Raw genomic sequence first — 20,880 nt, 5'->3', positions numbered from 1 at the left:
ATGCAAGTGCTGCTTCATGAAGGTGTTCTTCCACACTGCTGTTTGCTAATTGATACAGCTGGATGAAAGCTTGTGGTAGTTCTACAGAATTGAAAAAGGAGCTGGTATTTGTCTAAAAGATTGTTTCTTCCCTCCCAAGTTCGAGTGGTGCAGCCTTGCTGGGCAGTTGTTCCCATGTTGAAATATCCAGCAGGAAAGTTGCTGCTGGAGCCTTTGGAGGGAAAAGAGTACAGCTGCCTGCTTCCCATCTCTCCACATTATAATGAGAATTGTTTTCTACATCACTTTCATAGGCTTTCAAAATTTGGTATTACACACTGTATAATTTTCAGCTTATAGTGTAAAATTTGAACGATTTTCTATTTTTTTTTTAATAAAACTAAACCTTAAAATCCTTCTCTAATTCTCTTTCTTTATTAAGTCACCAAGAAAACACCTGTTCTTTTTATCTGTGATAACTGTGCACATTTTGACCCTATAGTAATGTGATACATTTCAGTATAAATAGGATCTTGGTTGTACAGACACAAAGATGCCATTCTCTCTCTATTTATGTAGGGGTATTGATGAGAATCAGAGGTTATTAAGCTGAGTAAAATACTGCTTTCAGTAGAAAATTGTCTAACAAAGTCCTGCTGTCATCAGGACTGGAAAAAAAAGGTAATACCATCTTTAAATCACAGGACTGGATGTTGGCAGACCATCACCTTGCCCTGTGCCTGGTGTGCCCACAGCCCTGCTGTGTGACCTTGCACCAGACCTGTGCTCCCATCTGCTCTCTGTGTTCCTGCCACAAAATGTATGACGTGTTGCTTGGAAAATGCCCGAGATCCTTGAATGGAAAACAACCTGTAATAGAACTGCACTGTGAATTACATCACATAGTAGCTAATTTGTTTGACAGAATATCTTACAAATAATAACTCTTTTTAAAAAATTATTTATTATTTATTTATTTACTTCATGTACCCCCATCCTGTCCCCTCCCACCCGCGCCCCAGCTCACTTTATTTTGGTCACAAGGCAGATGAGGTTTTGGGGGGGTTGGGGCAAAAATGTAAACTCTTATCATGAAGATAATTTCAGTGAAACCTGAATTCTACCAAAAAGATGACTTCAGCTGCTTTTAAACGAATAAGTCATTCTGATTAACTGTGGTTAAACACAGTTTTGAGATTTACAAAGGCAAAAAGACAAAACCAGGGTCTTCAGTATGGTGCAAGGTGAGAGGAAGAAAAGTCAATGGGCACAGATGGAAATCAGAGAGGTTCAGACTGGACATGAAGAAAAATGTCTTCATATGACACAGTCTGGTGGCAGGACAGGTTGCTCAGAGAGGCTGTGAAATCTCTATTCTTGGGGGCTTTCAGGACCCAACAGGATTAAGCTCTGCAAAGCTTGGGCTGAGCTGACCCTGCTTTTCTAAAGAAGGCTGGACTAGAGGCCACCTGAGATCCCTTCCAGCCCAGATTATTTAGAGGAATTCTGTGATGTTTTCAGATGATTTGGTACAGATTTGTTATTCTGCATCTTACTTCTGTGATTTTAAGAAATTCTCTTCAGAAAAACTTAATGATGTAGTTGTTTGGGGTGCTGACTAGCAACTATGATTCCTAGAATAAATAATATTCTGCCCGTTAATAAGCGTTAAATGTAGAGTTTGGTAGAGAGCATTCAGTATGTTTCCTGAACAGTCCAAACACTTCTAAAGGGGAAATGTTTGGAAAAGAGGAAAGGAACTGTATACCATGGGTTTATTTGGGGCATTCACTTGATTCAGTCAACTCTTGAAAGCCGTCCTGTCTTCTTTAAATCCACGGTGGCAGCTACAGTATTGCTTTGTTCCTCATTTTAAATGCTTTCTGCCTCTACTTTTCAGTCGCTCACACTTAGGTGAAATTAAGAAATCTAACTGTTGGGTATTATGTTTTAGACCTGCTGAAATAGCTCTTCCTGCTTGCATCCTTATGGTCTCATTAAGACGATGCTCACAGCATGCCTGACTCTAGTGAATATTTGCAGACCTCATTTGCCTACATTAGAGACAAAAAGCTTTAAAAAAATCCTTCTTGAGCAATAAATGGTTGAGTTTGTCAGTATCAGTGATCACAGAGCTGGTGTCTCCCAAGGCAAGGGCTGAATGCTGTCCTTGTAGTTGAATAACTATTGAAACGCTTCATCCAAGCCCTTTCCACTGCTGTGATAATACAGTAGGTCCATGGCTTTGAGCTGTGGTTTTAAAGTGTGAGGGCTGCTAAAATCAGTGAGAAGTCAAAGTATGTGCAGCTGTTATAGCAAGTTCTGTACATCAAGGACTCATGTAGGCAATATCCCATTCTACTTTTTTCTCATACCAATTACAGAGAGAAGGAATTTTTAAATTTTTCTGTTAACAAGTTCCATTTTGTTGAGTCAAGCTGTGACAGCTCATCATAAATCAAGATCTGCAGTCTTCAGAGCAAAACCCAGATTCCAACAAGTGTAAGTCATCTCTGTGGTTTACCTTTACAGTTGTGACTCAACTGTTTTGTTTTCTCTGTGCTCAAACTTTCAGGCTGAGACTTCTGTTCTCTGGGGGTTTAAAAAAAAAATCCTTGACCTATTCTATAAGGCTGAGGTCATGCTTTAGATGCCAACCAAAATTTCCATTCTCTCTCCACTCGGTTTATTCATTGTGTTGTGCATCAGCTGTTCACCTGCCCACCACAGGTGGCTCATTGCATTGTTGAACCGATAACAATATATAATGGGTATTTTTTTTTAAAGCATGTTAGAATCACTTTGCCGTGAAAGATGTCCCATAAATCTGAAGTAATACTGATGTTACGTTTTTATTCAGCAAAACTAGAAATAATGGAACTAGAAATGATAGCAAAAATATTAATCAGAGGTGATGTAACTGTCATGTTAATGAGAAGTGCTTGAACATTACTGAGCTGTACTATAAATAGATGGTAATCTCATGGATTTCCAACCCTTATTTACTCTGTTTAAATTTCACGGTCCTGAAGAACTGGGCCAGAAAACTTAAGATTGGAGTTTTTCCCTTGGAGCTATTGAATCTTCCTGACGAAACAGTTTTTTTAGAGAGCAGTATAAGTTTACATATGTATATACATGAAGATAACCGTTTTCATTGTATTTGAATCATCTTGCTACTCTTGTGAAAATAGAAAAGAAAAGCAATTACAAAATTAGGTTTTTGTTACAGGGTTGTTTTTCTTGTTTGAATGTCAAAATAGAATTATCAAATTTTTAGAGAAAATTTGGATTAGCTTTTTTGAGGGAATCACTAATGGAATTGAAGAAAGGAAGGTAAAAATCATTTTCTATATCTACAGATGGGTAAAGTGCCTCTTCATCTGATTTTTCTTTATTATTTATTAAGCTGTTCATATTAAAAAGTTCTGATTGGAAGGAATTGAAATATTTTATAAATTTGTGCAGAACTGTTTCTTCTCTACTTCAATTTTGTTGGTAATTTTTTCTTTTGAAAAGTTCATCACAGACATCATGGAGAGGAAGACTACAGAAAAATTGTTTGTTTGTGTCCAACTTTGGAAAGTTTGTTTCTTTGGATAATTGTCATCCTTACCTTTCGAAGCGGTAACTCAAAATGTTCATTAAAGTTTTCCAGATTTTTTGCTGACTGACCTCCAGTGCATCCCCTCTTGCAAAGCTGCTCAAGCCTTGCACAGGGCAGAGCAGTGATATTTTTATCTCATCAGTCTCTCAGGGCAGTAGGTCATAAGCCATTTCACTCTTCATTTGAGTTGTTCACCATTCCCAGGTTGTAGTCAAAAATCCTCAAATTGTTTACAGTTTTAACTTGGTCCTGGACTAGAATATGCACTGTCCATGCAGTATGAAATGCAGTTGCACAGAAAACAGTACTTCCTAGTTTTTGAGATGCTGACTTTGCAATTCTCATCATTAACTTTTCTGCTGCTATCTTCAGTTTTAGCCTTTAGATTTTATGTGCAACAGATGTCACTGTAGCAATTCTCTGCAGCCATCTGAGCACTTTTTATTTCCGTTAGCGGGGAAAAATTGTTGAATATAACTGGGTGGTGATGTACTTCCCTTGAGTTCTCCTTTCAGTAGATAGCAAACCTAATATATGGCCTGTGTAACAAACCTCTTCCACTTTTGATCAGGGTGCCTTGTTCAAAGAACACTGGCACTGCCTGGCTTGTGGGAGGACCAAATGAGAGAGCAGCGACCAAGATTTTTGTGTTTCCGTGTTGCTTGAACTATCAGAAATGCCATAATCATTGCCATAAGCATTCAGCTCAGGATGGGAGCAGTGCATCTTGATGCTACACGCAGGTGTCACAGGATAAAGTGGAGAAAGTTTTACCTAGAACATCCCCCTAATGGTGTGGGGGGTGAGGTGGTTTGAAGCTGGCTCCCTGCCAAGTCTCCAAACCTCACCACAAGAGCTCCCCCTGCCCCCAAAACCAAGGTAAAAGAAAAAGAAAACCAAGAGAACCGAGACGAGAGAGAGAGGCAGCTAAAGCAATATATATAAATATATTTACACTTATATTACATTTATATACAATTGAAAGATATGTACAATTTCGAAAGGGGAAGGAAAAGGAACAAAAACAAAACCAAAATATACACAATCAATAGCCCAAGATCTAGCAACTAAAAGAATTAGCAAAAGAATATCTTACTACTCTCCTTGAGACAACAGAAAGTCGTGCTGGAACAACCACCGGCAACCTCCGTCTCCCAAGGTCGACAAGGCCTTACCAGGCCTCACTCCCAACACAACAGACTCAACAGCAGGGAACCTGCACCTCCAAAGCCACCAGAAGGAAAGAGAAGCCGAAGGCCTCTCCTCCTTTCTTCTTATACCCTGGCTTACATAAAAATCGTAGGGAATACCAGGTAAATCTGGGCACTTCCTTGGTTACAAACTGGTCACCAAGGAAGACCAAGACTAAACTACCACAGGGGACATTTCTCTCTCTCTTGGCTTAGGATAGAGGAGCTGTTATTAGATGCGTTTTTCTGGAAGACATCAGTGAGCGTTGCAAAAACAGTTTGTTTCCTCTGTGTGGAGCACATTAACCAATCTATAGCCTGTGGGGCCCACCCCACCTACCAGGACAGTTCCTCTGGCCCATGGTCCCCTTTGATGTGTACATTGGGACCATTTCAGGGGTGAGCTGCAGGCTGGGCAACTTGCTGTGGGGGTGGTGGGTGTTGTGCAGAACGAGATGTGTGGCACATGGCCCCGCAACCTTGGTTAGAAAAAACTGTAAGGTTGGGCTGTGCTCTTTTAGATCATTAAGTTTGAGGCAGAAAATTTCCAAGGTGGCCACTGTCACGGGATTCCCTCTTTGTGTGTCATCCCCTGACTCCCATCAGGTGACTTTTTTTTTCTTTCTGCTTTTATATGAACTGAGACATTTAATCAGAGAGTGCTTCATCTTAGTTTTCCTGTTTCGAGTCATGAATTTTAATAATACTTCTGGAATTTGCTATGTACACTCACTGAAAATTCCAATTCATCCCTTTCCTGCCTTTGTTTCAGCTTGCTATTAACAAGTTAATGAAAGACTGCTTGCACACTCCCTAAAACTGTTCACTTACACTTTATTCTGTGTATTGGTATAATCATTGCACAGTGTCTGTATCTACCACAGTTTAAGGTTAAAGTTTAGAGGCAGTCACAGGTTTGGGGTTTTTTTTTTTTTAATCTATAAAACTTATTTTCCTCTGGAATTTTTGGAATGAAACCATACTTTTTTGTTGGAATATGTCAAATTCAATGAAACTTTTGTGGAGAAAGGTTTCTTATCTCCAGGTTCTACTTTCTCTTCAAAACAAGATGAAAAAAATCTGTAAGTTATTCTAATCCTATGAAAACTCACTTGTGGCTTTATTGATCTGGCTAAATTTTTACCCTACCTGACTAAAACTTTAGACTTACTTTTTGGTTTCTTTCATAACAGATAAAAGCCTTTGCCTCTCACTTTTTGGGCTGTCTGGCTGTAACAGAAGGGATGGAGAGACCCAGCACATGCTCCCAGTGTGTGAGAGGCTGGTAAAGACCTTCATCTGAATCAATTATGGTAGCAATTTGAAGACTGTCTTATGCTCAGAGTGAAGGCTCTAACTGCTGGTGTCAGTGCAGTTGACTTACCTGTTTGCTTGGGTATGTCATACTTTTAACAGTGCTGGAGTTTTCCCATTTTGGAGCTTAAAAAGAGCTTGAAATTGCACAGGTTTTGGTGGGTTTTTTGAAGAATGGGGAAGCTATTCCCTGCTCAGCTAACTTTGAGAATTGTAAGCAAAGTTGTGTGCAGGTCTCTTACGTGCCATAATAATGCATGCACCTACTGAACAAGAGAAAAAATTTTTTTTCATCTGTTGCCAGCATAAACAGGTGTTTTTTTCCATAGAGGATTGTGATAAGAGAGCTGGCTGCTATAAACCTTTCAGGTTTTACTGGTTTATATGCAATCAGTAGTGCTCTTGCCTTTTCTCTTAGGACTTTAGGTAACAGTAGTAGTGGGCAAGTCATCTAAAGGTGTCCAGTTGTGTCCCAAGAGTTGAGGGCTCAGAAATGTTATAAATTTTGAAGTATTTATTTTGGATGTGATGTTGGTGTTTTTATAACAATATCAAACCTTTATATATGGTGCCTTTGATTCCGTAGCACCCCAAAGCACTGTATAAAATTACTAAAGGGAAAAAGCTTCCCTTCATGTCCTTTCCTGTGCACTGGACACATCCCCAAAATAGCAGGTGGAAACCCAGACCTGTGGGCAGTGATTGTTTCCTTCAGTGAATTTATTCTGTTTGCTTCAGTTCCCCCTCTGCCATTTTCTCCTCTGTCACACTGCCTGGAAATTTGCATGGAGGAGGAAGAAGGACTCCAATTTGGGTGAAGGAAGGAATTAATGTAGTGAACTCCCATGTGCTGTCAAGTTTCCAGAAACCTTTCTATCCCATTGGTATGAAGCTTTGTGGATTTGCAGGGACCATGAAGGGGAAAACCAGATACAGTGCAGCAAATATTCTTCTCAAAACCACCCATATATCCAAACAGGATTTAATGCATATAAAAAGCAGAATTCACCACTATGTAAGGGCTTTCAGAAAAAAAAAAGCATGCTAAAAGTGGGGGGCAGGGGAAGCTTTGGTGAGCTGCTGATTTTTAGGCACAGATTCCTAAAGAAAGATTTCTGTTTTATAACCTGCATGGCCAAATTAGTTTGCAGTGCTGGGATGGTATATGGGTTTATGTTACCCCATTTTGAACAGGGTATTTGGTGTACAGCACCAATATAGGGCATGTAGCATATGAGTAAATAATCAGATGGTCCAACCTTTGTTAGAAATAGAAGTAAAAATGTGCCAAGTAACTCACTCAATGTTGGAGCTATTACAATCTTCGCAAACAACTGAAAGGAATTCAGTTAATTATGGAATATTTCTGTGTTCTCTTTAATTGGCAGAAGACCAATTTGATTCACATTTCATGCAACTGTACAATTACAGAATAGGTTAGAATTAGGTTGGAATGGAGCTCTGGAGTGACTTATCTAACCTCCTACAGCAGGTTCTCCAGTTGGGTTTTGAATGTTTGCAAGGGTGGAGACTTCACAACCTCTCTGGTCAGATGCTGGCGGAGGTGACCATCTTCCTGGTAAAAAATCTTTTCCTTATACTCAGCTGGCGTTTCCATTGCCTCCTGTCCTATTGCTGTGTGTCTCTGAGAAAGCTCTGGCTTTGTCTCTTCTTTACAAGGTACTTGCAGAAACTCTTCTTGCAGCCTTTCTCATCCTTTGCTAGTTCCACCTCCACCTGAGCCCTTACATTTCTAACTCCTTGCTTGCTTGGGCAACATCTCAATTTGTTCTGTGTACCTTTTTGCAATACATATAGACTTCCTTTTGCATTTGAGCTAGCTGAGGAGTTTCCTCTTGGCCATACTGGCCTTCTGCCACCCTTGCTTGACCTTCCACACATGGGAATAGGTTATCTGTGTTTTGAGGGAGTTGTGGTTTGGAAATCAAGCAGCTCTTCTTGAGCCCTTTTGCCTTCCAAGGCAGTCTCTGTTGGATCCTGACAAGTAAATCCGAGAAAAATCTGCAACCTGAAATCTGCTCTCCTGTGGTCCAAGACATGGTTCTCCTGTCTTCCTTACTCCTATTAGAAGCTTAAAATCATGAATGTCATGGTCATTGTGGCTGAGGTTCCCCTTGACTTTCACATCCCTGGCCACTTCCTGCTGCTTCTTGAATAACAGGCTCAGCAGAGCATCTTCCTTAGCTGGATTGTTCATTTCCTAATTAGTTGTTTGGATATTTTGCAGAAAGTTTCAAAATATGTTCCTAATGGTATAGACTTTACTGAGAGAATCAAGGACTTTAGTCCTGTTTAAATGATGTAATATTTATATTATGTGGTTGTAAAGCAGATCATTAAAATACTGCACCATCTCCAGGCATGGCAGTGTTAAAACTACCTACAGATTGAGTTTAGCAGAACAATGTGAAAGGCTTTGGTTATTGGAGGTTTTTTTTTTCTCTTGCAGGGGATAAAAAGAAACTTTGGTAGGCTGACCCTTTTTGTCTTTCTTGGACAAGTGTTCTCACTTGAGTTTCCAAACCTCTCTCTCTAAGCATATGGAACTTAAATAATACCAAATATACATGCTAGGTGTAAAGGCAAAAAGCATTCTTTGTCATGTGGGAGTCAGCACTTTGCTATCCTACAAAAGCTAATATAGCCACGTGTTTAGACCCTCTACACGTATTTCTGTATTGCAGATTATCTTCTCCAGAGCACAGCTGCTTTCCATGGAATGTCTTTGATGCTCCTGTGCTGTGTTGGTCAACCACCTTATCTGTATGGCGTGTGGGAGCCATAACAATATCGAATATGCCAAGGTTTTAGCTCGCTGCTATTGTGCTAATGTTTGCTTTGTTTTTTCCCCGCATAATCTTTTTTTTGCATCCGCTGCCCACTGATCTGATAACACCTGTGTGCTAATAGAATTACAGAGTTAGCGATTAGCAAAGGTGTCTTTGTTTTACACCCCCTTCTCTCTTTATACTTTATTAAAGAGGGTTTTAGAACAGATGCTGTGACTTTTTTCCTCTGCTTCCTCCCACGCCATAACAGAGTATCAACTTGTGAAGTCTTGCTTTGTTATTGAGTATGGACAAGGGCGTTCCTCTTCTGGACATTATATGAAAAAATAAATATGTAAGAAATCATCTTTCAGAGTTTTTGCAGAGACTTTCAATGAGACTAACTCAGTCTGTTCAAATAGTTAAAGGTTCTAAATTCAGGTGTAGTTCAAGGAAGCAATCAAGATGTTTATCCAGCTCTTTAAAGTCTGAAGTATGCTGATAGAAATCTTATGCCAACATTCTCTGTCACAGGGAATTTCTTGTTCTAGGTTCTGGAAACTGACAACAAAAAAATCTTTTAATGAAACATTTCAGGGTTTAAAAGCTCATACTGACTGTAAAAAGTTATTAAATTCTTTTGCTTATCTTGACCAAATAGTGCACCTTCACTGTCAGTGTTCCTGAGCAGTAGTAGTATCTTAACTCCCTCCTTAGTCAGCCGAAATTCTAAATTATGCTAGTAACTGCTACCTGTTACAAGTTTGCTGGGCAAAGCTAATTCTAGTTGTGCATTGCTAGTGATTTTTGTCCCAGTGTGCTAATGAGGGGTTAAACTAGCAGCAAATTTTCCATCATCTGGCTATCCCTGTTGTTAAAGGGATGTAAACTGTTCTGTGAAGTAAACCCGTCTACAGTTGGCACACAGCAAGATAACAACACTGCTCGTAAGACAAAGTGTTGGTACACCACAAGATTTGAACAGGAACTCAGAAGAAATAGTGAAGTTTTAGCTATTTTAACATTTTGACCTTTTTCAGAAAATGAACATATTCTCCAAAGCACAGAATATGTTGAATCAGCAGCAGGCGATGTGAAACCAGATTGTGATGTAATCTTCAAGAAAACCATATTTGTAATAAGGTTAATTAAATTTGCTGCAAGCTTGTGACAAGCATGCTGTAAGTTTGCCAGTAAATCTGGTCTTGCTTTATCAAACTGAAGGGCAAGAATTAAAAAAAAAAAAAAAAAAAAAAAAGGAGGAAAAGAAAAAAAGACAGAAAAAGGGGGTAAAAAAAGAAAAAGCTTTCCTCCTCCAGAATAAGTAGTGTGTTGCCAGAGGACATGCAGACTGGCAACAATAACTAATACGTTATGAGAGGTTGAACAAGTTTAAATGGGATTTGTCTCTGAACTGAAAGGCATATTGTAAGAAATTTCTTTGTCTCCTTGTGATGCTGTTAAATTGAAAGCGCGATGGGAGGCTTCAGTAGAGGCAACAAAGGTTGAAATGATAGCCTGCTGTTTGCAGCAAGCATCATGGCTCCACTGATGGTCCAGACATCTGGTAACAACAGCCACTCCTTGTCAGGTTTTGCCCCTCACTGGGCGCCTGAGCACTTTGCACTGTTTAACTCATCAGACTCTTCTAGCTCAGTATGCTCTGCATCAAGAATGTTTATGTAATAAAACAGAGCTAATTAAACATTTCAAAGGGAAACATTATTTTAACTCTAATTAGATATGATTACGGTTTCCTTATGCCTGCGCTGGATTGGTACTGCAGCTCTGTTGTTTCAGCTCCTCGCTGAATTCTGCAGCATTGTTGTTGAAAATAATTTTTGCATCTGCTTAAATAGGCTTTGTATTCCCCTTGCCCAGAAATGAGCTTAAAATCTTTGATCCAAGGTGCCTGTATTTCAAGTAACAGCATATGACCCTGAGACACATGGGGGAGGTCGATACCCCAGGCAGTCAGGGAAATAGGAAAAGCCCCCTCGCTTGAAACGTTTGAGGGTATTCCAGGCACCCATGAGTGCTGGCAGGTGGGTGCACACCATGTATGAAGCATCTACTTTCCAGGTATTTGTGCTGTGATTCAAACTTTTCATAATTATTAAATCTGGCATGAGTGGAGCTAGGCAGGTACCACAGAGCTGTTTTGGCATGCACAGATGGATGCAGGTTCTGTGACCTTCCTGGAAGTCCATCGTTAAGCAAGGCAGTTGTCACAGGCAAATATAAAAGCATATCCTTCTGTATGTATTTAATCTAGAAAGATAGCATCTGACAAAGCTTTGGAGACACATCATGTCAGGATACTAAACATCCAAATAGCTGAGAAACAAATACATAGGGAAATCAAAAAGAACAGGCTAATGGCAGTAATAATAAGTGAATATTTTGTCAGTTAAGCAAATGCTGTATAACTTGTTTAGTGTTTTCTAGCTTTTATGACAGAGCCAGTCTGCAGATCATATGGGAGAAGCAGACTGAATATAAGAACCCATCCTTTTTTTGTCATCCCTAAATCCAACTTTTTATGAGGAATTTCTTCAGCTAAAGGACGTTCAAATGCAAGTTTACTTCAGCTTTTCGCTTGATTTTCACCCTACCCAAGAATTTTTTAAACTCTAGCTTGGGTTTCAAAAAGAAAAAAAGGAGGGGAGAGGAAAAAAAAAAAAAGGCAGGCTTTCATTCAAACTGGTTCTCTGCAGTCCTAATTAAAATAGACTTCAATGAGAAGTTTTCTTTTCCTCTTCCAACTGAAGCTTAAGGGCATAGTTCTAGCTGGAGAGTATATTGTGTTCATTTTACTGTTTGAGTGGTTTGGTAGAGAAGCTGTCTTTCAAACGCAGAGTGACTACTACGACGCCTCAGGACTCAGCTGTCACATCAAGGCTGTTTTCCACATATATGTATTATATAATGTGCATATATCATCACCGTCAGGTAGCTGAAGTTTGTACATCTTACATGGAAACAACTTTTTCTCGTGTTTAAGAAGTTCTCTCTACAGCGGGAGTAGAGGTAAACGTGTCTTATGTTTTTAAAGGGAATAATGAAATGGGTTGGCCCTTTAGAAAGAAAAGAATGATGCAAATGGAAAGACACATGTATAAATCTCTCTCTCTACATAAATTGAGCTGCAGTGCTGCTGCAGTATCCTTTCCTTTGTGCTAGGAAAACCGAAGGGGGGAATTATTTCCTTTAAATGTTACAGTCAACCTAAGTGACTGCAAGAGTTAGTAGACTGAGAGCAGCCCTGGAAAAAGAAACCTCCCATTTAGCCACAGAGGAAATCTTCCATTTAGCCATTTAATTAAATAGGAAATGGCAGTGCATAGCCCAGTCATTGTCTCAGCCCTCGTGGAGAGGATCAGAAGAAGGTCAGGAGCTTGTTCATTTTCCATGCCCACGGCCTCAGTCCTGAGACCACCAGCAAGGATGGCCAATTAATACCAAGTGCTTTAGGGGGTTTGGGCTTGTGGGGTGTTTTTTCTTTTTTTTTTTTTTTTTGTCCACTAGGATCTAGATTGAGGTTGCAAATTCATTTCAGAGAAGCTGCTACACAGTAGGTGAGAAGGATTTCAGTCACTGCATCTCTGAGTAAGAATGAGATTAGTCAGTGAAAAGTGAAATACTGGTGCCTCGTGGTTTTTCTGTAACTAGCACTGCCATACCACCGAAAGACACTTTCTCAAAATCTGCAAAGTTTTGGTTTCAGAGTTCAGTCTTCTGCCCAGTGCACTGAAAATACAATGTCAAACTGCAACACTGAAAACCCCTGAACTTCCTCATCCTCAAAGAGCTATTTTTAAATTCTGTTATCACACTCGTTTTCTGAATCACCTGTACCTCTGAGGAGCCTGTACAAAGCTGTCACTGCTTGCTGGTAAACTTTTTTAAACCTTACCACAACAGCATTACTGCTGCTGGGCTCTCTTTCGCTCCATCCCATTATCTCCGATTATTAAAGACTCAACTTGGTGCAGTGAAATTCTGGCAAATTTGAGTACTGGGAGCATCTGCAAGCCAGGCAGCACACTGTCATTGATAGTGTGAGCATCACCTGTAGCCGTCTGCTTGGGATAGTATTCATGGTGATATCTCCTGGAAATTAGACTGACAGCCCCAATTTGTGTTGCGTGCTGTACATCACCCAGCAGATTTCAAAACACAATTCTGCAGTTGACCTCAGCTGGATTCACTCTCTCTGAGAATTGAAAGTGAGTGATATTACTGAAGAAGGATGCCTGTGTTTTGCTGGCTGCTGGCCTCTTCTTCCCCAGTCCAGGCGCCAGCGCTGGTGCTTTGTTTTCCTCCCCGCTGTGACCGTGGTAGCCAGGTCTGGTGCCATGGATCAGGGCTGGCTTGTCCCCAAAGTGAGTCACATAAACTCGGGTGCTCTGGGCTGGATGTCTGGAAATCAGTGAAGTATCGGGCAGATAAGTGAGAATTTAGGAACCTGTCCAAGTCCCACAACAGCCACTCTTCCCTTGACTTCAGTGGGAGATGTGTTTCCAGTGCTGCTTTCAAAACGTTGTATGACTCCAGTTGGTAAGTGCTTGGCTGTCCGTGGCTGTGTTTTGCTGCCTGTAAGGATCTTACAAACTTATTTTGAACAAATGTGTGATTGTAGAGACAGTGCTGACTTCTGTATGTATTGTCTATCCTGATCAGAAAGCAAATGTCATGAAGACTTGTAATATGTACAGGTTTTTGGAGGAGCTGGCTTACCTTCCACCCTGCAGTGTGATTCACTGGTGGCGTGTGGCCGTGCACATATATGTTCTGTACATACACATTACTTATTCCCAGTTTCATTGGTGGTGAACAGAGGTTTGGAGATAACTGGGATTTTTTTAAAAAAGTAATTAAGGTTTCAAAGAACCATCTGACTGTACGTGTAAGAAATGCAGAGGCAGTGTGTGGTAACTTAATTTGAGCAGAGCATAAGGTTAGCTGTTATCTTTCATTGCCCATATTTAAAAACTAGTTCCAGGAGCCCATCTTTACAGCTAACCTTTATATTACATTTAAATTCCCTGTTGGGAAACTCAACTTCACTTATGAATGTATCTAAATGATAAATCATTAGAATACGAAAAGGAGGGAGCGTGGGGAAGATGCCCTGCCTGCCTTCACTTGTGTAACTCAAAGGCAGACTCAGGAGCAGGTACGTAGGTTGGGTTTGTACAGATCCAGCCTGCAATGAGGTCTGGGATCAGTTGGTGTGGTTACACAGGGATTGTCTCAGTGAGATGAAAGGAGATGGTAAGCTGTGGCTTGCTTGCTTCAGTTATCCTCAGGGCTGAGGATACTCTTCCCTGAAGGGTGTGGGACCGGCTGCCATCCACCCTCTCCATGAGTTTATTTCACCATCCACTGGCATTGGCTGCAAGGGGTTTGTGGCCACAGGGATTGGTGCTGGGGAGTGACGTGGCTGTGCCCAGGCCCTTTGCAGCCTGCACAGCGGGGTCTGGGCTGCCGTTCTGCTGGCCAGCAGGAGCTGGGGAAGAGGATGCCAGGACAAGCCTTCCTCCTGTCTGTGTGCTCACAGAATGGAAATGCAGCCTGACAAGTCTGAAGCCGTGTATAGAAAGAGATAGATAAACTCTGTTAACCGCAGAAGCAGGTTTTAAATACATTAAAATATTTTATCCCATTATTTGTTTTGACCAATTGACCACAATATTAAAAATTCAATCATGGAGCAGCTGACAAGTGCAGTTGCCTAATTTTATTTAAGGGTTCTCCCCCTCCCGCTTCCATTTTTCCATCCTGTTAACGCTGCTGCCTGTGCCCAGACAGTAATGGGCTTCTTGTATGCCCACGACTGTTATGATCATGTAAATTTATTGGTGCTTAGAAGAAGCGAGCTATTAAAACATTACAACAACCATTACAGCCAGGCTCGTGTTGGCTTTCGCTCCCAATGAACATATGCTTCCGAGTGAATGCCTAAACTCTTATTTATGGATTTAATTTAATATGCGGAAAGAATTCAAAATTAAATTTTGTGTCTGCCTCCAGAGAGTGTCAGTGTATAATAACATGGTAATTTTTACACATCTTTATGAGAAATGGGAAAATTAATTCTTTCTGACAAGTTGTAATTATTCGACTTGGAACAGTTGCAGCTGAGCAGTTTGCATGCCTGTTGTCTGTTGTTGCACAGTGTAAGGGGAAAACGTGGGGATGGAGATATATTGTGTGTCTGAGAGTTTCTAATAGCTTCTGACATTTTAGCCCTGCATATTATCAGGGTGCTCTTTAAAGGAGTGGGGACTGTAATCTGCTGCCTAGCTGGGGACACAGATGCAGTAGTGGACTCGGTGACTGGAGGTAGGGTAGGAAGTATTTTGGTCTGTCTGAGGCTGAGGAAGGGGCTCTCTCGTTACTTTGCAAATGGTCAAAGTGGAAAGTGAGGTAATATTCTTTGTGCTCTTTGATCTTGTAGTTTTTCTCCCCTATAGTAAAGATACAGGTGGAAGAAAAGTGTTTATTTCAGCTGCACACAAGCAGAGCTCTCCCGTTTGAAGTGTGTCCCCTTTTTCTTGACATTGAAGGCACTTAGCACCTCTCAACCTCTAGGGACTGACTTCCCAAAAAGTTTAGTGGTCTTTAACAGTGAGAATATTTAAAAATAAAACACACCTCTTGTTGAAATGTGAGCTTTCGTGACAAATATTTTTAGGAGGGTAACTTTGTTCTTGGCTAACTTAACTTCTGTTTCAGACTTTCTGCTGAAAGGTAGGACACATTCATGAAGCACAAGCCTGAAGCATCACTGGATGTATTAGATAAAAAGGAAATTTATTCAAGTGAATGAAGTGTGCATTCATGGCTTTGAAGGCAAACCTGGCAGTAGTGGGTGCTGCATTTTTTTTTGTCCTCCTGGAATGGTCCCTTTGGGATAAACACATACTGAAGGCAGTGCTTAGAAAACATTTTATCAGGCACACATTAAAGGAAATAGAAGTGCCACAAATGAACAAACACTGTGCATACTTTCATTCCCAGTGATTTATCATGGTTGTGCTAGCTAGGAGGGTGCTAATGGTTTAGAAGGTGCTACTCCTTCCTGTAAGACACTGAAGAGGTTTTGTTGTTGTGGGTACTTGGCATATGAAGATACCATGGTTTAGAAATATTTATTTATTCAAAATATAGTGTGTTAGCTTTGATTTATGTCCTGGTTGCAATCTGGGTTGTTGCTGAAGCTAGGGAAGGTAGTGCACTAACCTGTGAGTTCAAAACTTCTGGAGTTTTGAAAACATTTCCTTTGAATCAGAGAGTAACTCAACTTCTAAAATCTCAGGAGTCCCTTTGTGTCCAGTGGACACTTTGGCCTGGTAAAACACCAGCAGTTCTGTGGAAGGATGCCAACAGCTACTGTAGCACAGTGGGGCTTAGCTGAGACCTGGAAACTGCTGGAAGAGAGTAGAGAATGCTGCTGGTTTCATCCCAGAAAATGTCTTTAGGGAGACTGGGGCTCTTGTAGAAGGGAGCTCTTGTAGAAGGTAATATGCTTGTAAGAGGGAGTGGTGTAAATCAGATTTCATTGGAAGTGATTCATACCCAGAGATTCCCAAACTCTTGGGGCATCACTTCATTTAGACCTGCATAGTGGGCTTATCAATAAACCTTAAAGTTAGGGATGGCAATGGAGCAAATGCTGCCCAGCTGGCACAGCAAGAGCACAGGTGCATCCCCAGGGAGCTGCTCCTCTCCCTGCCGGGGCCACCCGTGGGCCTGGGAGAACCACCTTGGCAGCACACCATGGCCTCACCTACCCTGGAATTGTGGTGCCTTTCTTCCAAGCTCAATCAGTGTGAACCTCAACTCTGAGGTGCTTGTTGGGACTCACCATCAGTCAGTGGGGTGTGTAAGCAGTTTGCAAGTTCATCTAATCAGCATTTGATCCTAAAACAGCCCAGGTGAATCATACACAAAATTGCTTATTTCTCTACCTTTTAACTCCACAGGGAGTTTATGGAGATGCAGAAATCAAATGGATCCTCTATTGAGGGACCACAGTGCACAGAAAAAGTTGAATCTTCCCTGTGAAGATGTCCTCTCTCTTTTTCTTCTTTTTTTTCCCAAACCAGTGAAAGTTTTATTTTCAGTTGCAGTGAGTCAAGCATTGCATGAAGAGAGAGTGTCTCTTTTACCATCATAATAAATAAGCTCCAAAAAATCTAAGCTGGTATGAGAAGTACTCCTTGGCAAGAACACATGCAATTCTTGGGGTATGCCTTCAGGTTGTCCTGTGTATTTTTTTTTTTTCCTTCCAGGAAAATCTGCAGTTTATTCCTGCTATGGAGAAACCTCTCCTAACTGCTGTCATCTGGCCCTCATAAGCCCTTTTATACACTCTTTGCTGCTTTTAAGGAAATGCTGCTCAGACCTCTTCCTTTCTGAGAACATGGTCTTCTCATGCCATACTGAGCCACTGCATTCAGGAAGACAAGAATTTGTCAGTTTTCTTTTAGCTCATTTTCAACCACAACAGGAGACAAATTTAATGTTTAAGGCAAAGCTTGGTCTTATTTAGCAGGACTTCAGAACAGTTTTGTAATTACAAATTGGAAACAGAAAATAATAGAAAAAACCCCAACCAAAGGCAAATAAATGCTGCAATTCTTTCTGAACAGCTGGATATAATGATATATGCATACATTTCTGTACCTGGTTGATTTCTTAGCTGACCTAGAATCACCTAGAGAGGTCCAAGTTTGTAAGAACTTGAGTCTTGCTAATATCCCATGACTTGTGTTTCCCCTTCAGTTTTCATTGCCCTTGTCTTTTGTTTTCTCCTTCCTCTCTTACTCCTATTTGGAATTAAATGTTGGGCTACAGTGTTAAGTATTTAACAGTGACTTTTGTTCACATGGACTGTGTGATTGCAAAAACACTTTGACCACACTTACCTTGGATCTGACCAACTACTTTCCACCTACTCTTACCTATTCCTCTTATAGGTCTATAAATGCATCCACATCAAGGATGTATGTAACAAAACACCCTTGAGACCAGATTTTACAGGTTTTATCAATGAGATAAAACAGCTGGTTAGTGGATCCTCCAGCTGGTCATGTCTGGAAATAGGTGTGTAGTCACACTGTGCTGCTGTGGCAGCTCTGCCCTTCTTCTAGTAGTGTTTCTGCATTTCTGCTGTGAATGAGAAGGCTCAGGGTCGAGGTCTGTGAATTCTTTGGCTGATGATTGTACCAACTGAGCTGCTGGAGGTGCATAAGCAGGGTTGTGGGCCCGGCTCTCATTTGCTGGGAGATCTTGGGAGCCCAGGGAGAGCTTTCTGTGCCATCCTGTTAACTAGCATGCTTAGGTGATGCTTGTCATGTCCTAGGTGTGATGGAGTGGGAGTGATTTTTGGGAAGAACTGGTTAAAGAGGGATGTGCTCTAATTCAGGAAGATACACTTTGTGCCGGTGTTGATTTTACAGTGCACGTGAGTATAGAAGTATTATGGAGAAATTATTTTTGTCAAATGGCTTCACCTAACAAAAGCTTGGCCATCTTAGATGCCACTTTATTACCACTACTCTATTTAGTGACGTGTGCTGAATGATATTTTATTGCAATCCTCTTCCCTTCCCAAATCAACAAAAAAACCAAAACAAAAAAGCCAACCCCTCAATGCCCCAAAATGTGTTTCATCACTGAACTCCTGTTAGATGGCAACATGAATGATGGTCTTGTATCAGTAAGACAAATACAGCTTCTGGAGAGGTCACAGCTCATTAAATAACATACATTCTTCTTAAAATAGGGGAGCTTGCCCTTCCCATCTGATCATGGGTGAAGAGGAACACTTTGAGAGTTCTTCAGGCTGTTCTGCAAAGCTCATTCTAGAAAATACTCCCACGTTCGTGATCTCCAACCTGGGTATATATGATAGAGAAGTAAGCAAAGGCAAATCACCAAATGTGCTTAATTTTATTTGTTTATTCCTAACTATCACCAAGCCCATTTTGAAATGTGTTTTCGTGCATGTTGCCCAGTATACCCATTTTCTACTTATGAAAAAGAAAAAAGCCTGTTCTGTTATTTCTTATAGAAAAGAAGGGAGAAGAAGAGGGATTATTTTGTGGTTTTCCCACAGTTTCCCAAACTATCAGCTGCACAAGGTGTTTATGCTCTTCCTGATATTGACGTGGTGCTGTTCAGTGCATTATGTCCTGAGAGTTATCAAATGTTATTTGTTGAACTATCCAGAATATCTCACAAGTGCAAGTTTTGGAAACAGTCCTGATTACACCATTTCTTTTCTCAATTTGTTTAAATTATTTGGGGAACAGACGGTGGTTTAGAACAAGATATGGGGTTTTCGTAGCTTTCCATAGTTCATGAAACGTAGAAATTGCTATTTAAACGTAAGTAAGCTTTATCTGTAATAATGCCTCCCTTCTGTGGGGCATTTCCCACAAACCCAGTTTCTTCACACGACTTCTCTCTTTTACAGATGGCAAAATGAGACTCAATTTAATTACTCCAGGATTCTCAGAAAGATAGCAGCAGATTAAAGAATAAATCATGTTTCTTAAATTGCAGTCCAGTGTTTGAAAATAACAGCATCTTTCTTTACTGTGCTAGATCAAGCTTAGTGATGGGTGAATAAAATCATCACCAATACAATAAAGGGATCTGGTTCAAATATGCATTCAGAAATCGGGATTTTTTTTTTTAATTATTTTTTTTTTAAGTTTCCAGACTTATCTGATATCCTTACATAACTAAATGCTTGCTTGTGCTCGTCTGGAGTAATCCCCTTCAGAGCCTTTCCTGTACTAGCAACATCCGATAAAATATTGTTCATATTACAAGATCTGTCTGTCTTCTGGTGGGTTTTGCTCACTGAGCAGCAAAGTCACTGAAGACATTGAGAATTTGATGGCTGATCATTGCTACTGATCGTTCTGTCACTTATGGCTGCTAAATTCATGTCTCTATTGGTTTTCCTTCTGTAAGACAGAAATAACACCTACTTTGGTGTGCGAGGTTTAATGAGTTGTGTTTGATGAGATAAAGCACTGTAAAAGTTTTATCACAGTGCATCTGCTTCCAGTTTCGACATGGTTCGGGCATGCTGCTGAAAAGCTTCTCTGTGCAATAGCAGGTATGGGAAGGGATGGAGAAACTTTGGAGCACGCTAAAATTTGGTCTGGGTTTGTCAGAGCAGATCTGTACATCCCCATCTATTTATACATGGGACCACGGGCCATCATGGTTTCTTCCTAGTCTTTAGCTTTGTAACTTGACCTGAATTTTTATCCAGTCGCAAACCTTGGAATTCAGACCCAGTTAGGATTTTGGTGCACCAAACCTCCCCTGCTCTTCCCTGCCGATGGGTAGCATTTCCACCAGCCTCCCAGCGCTGCTTGGATCGCATTGCCCTTCTCCCTCTTTTTTGGTTCTGCATATCAGAACGTGATTAAAATCATTATATCCCTATCTATATCGTGCTGTCTGTTTTCCTTTTAATTAGGTTGTAAAACAATTAGTTACCACCATGTCTCTCTCTTCCCCCTCTCCTTCTCTTTTTTGCAACTCCCCCAGTGCGCCCAGAGCTGTTTGTTCTCCCCGGGCAGGGAGGAGGGGGCCCTACCGTCTTGCTTTATTTACAGCAGGGTGAAGGTCAGATATAAACAGTTTTTGTTCTTGTGCTGTTGCTTTCTTTTGTGACCTATCCTGCATTGTTTGGCTTTTTTCCTCCCCCGTGCTTTGAAGTGCCGCACACCAGGTGTTCCTGTTCTGAATTACACATGAAAGGACCACATCCCTGGACTAATTAACTAGTAAACTGCACCCGCCTCCCCTGGGTTTAATTGATGCTGCTCTTAAAAGGGGAAGCCAGTTTCTTATTCCTCCTGATTTCACACCATAGTCATCTCCTCTTTATCTCCCTAAATACGGAAGATACTCTTGAATTTCTCACTCCCAGGCCACACGGTGCTTAATATGTCTTCTCATTTTG

General features: G+C 40.8%; 1 protein-coding gene across 5 annotated transcripts in view; it reads left to right on the top strand.

Annotated features, from left to right (window-relative positions):
• SOX5 (SRY-box transcription factor 5) overlaps positions 1-20,880 on the top strand; it is a 641,540-nt gene that overhangs the window by 210,904 nt on the left and 409,756 nt on the right. The window contains exons 1-2 of one of the 5 annotated variants that reach the window (XM_032688181.1): positions 4,922-5,035; positions 5,298-5,382. The exons of 2 other annotated variants lie outside the window; for them this stretch is intronic. The gene's annotated coding sequence lies outside the window, so the exon portion shown is untranslated. Of the gene's footprint in view, positions 1-4,919; positions 5,036-5,297; positions 5,383-20,880 lie in introns of those variants that run through there. 2 more of the 5 variants (XM_032688184.1, XM_032688185.1) reach the window with 2 other exon arrangements.

Source organism: Chiroxiphia lanceolata, chromosome 5 (assembly GCF_009829145.1).
Source record: "Chiroxiphia lanceolata isolate bChiLan1 chromosome 5, bChiLan1.pri, whole genome shotgun sequence".
Lineage (NCBI taxonomy): Eukaryota > Metazoa > Chordata > Aves > Passeriformes > Pipridae > Chiroxiphia > Chiroxiphia lanceolata.
Note: the sequence above shows the minus strand (reverse complement) of the source record. Positions and strands in the feature narration are given on the sequence as shown.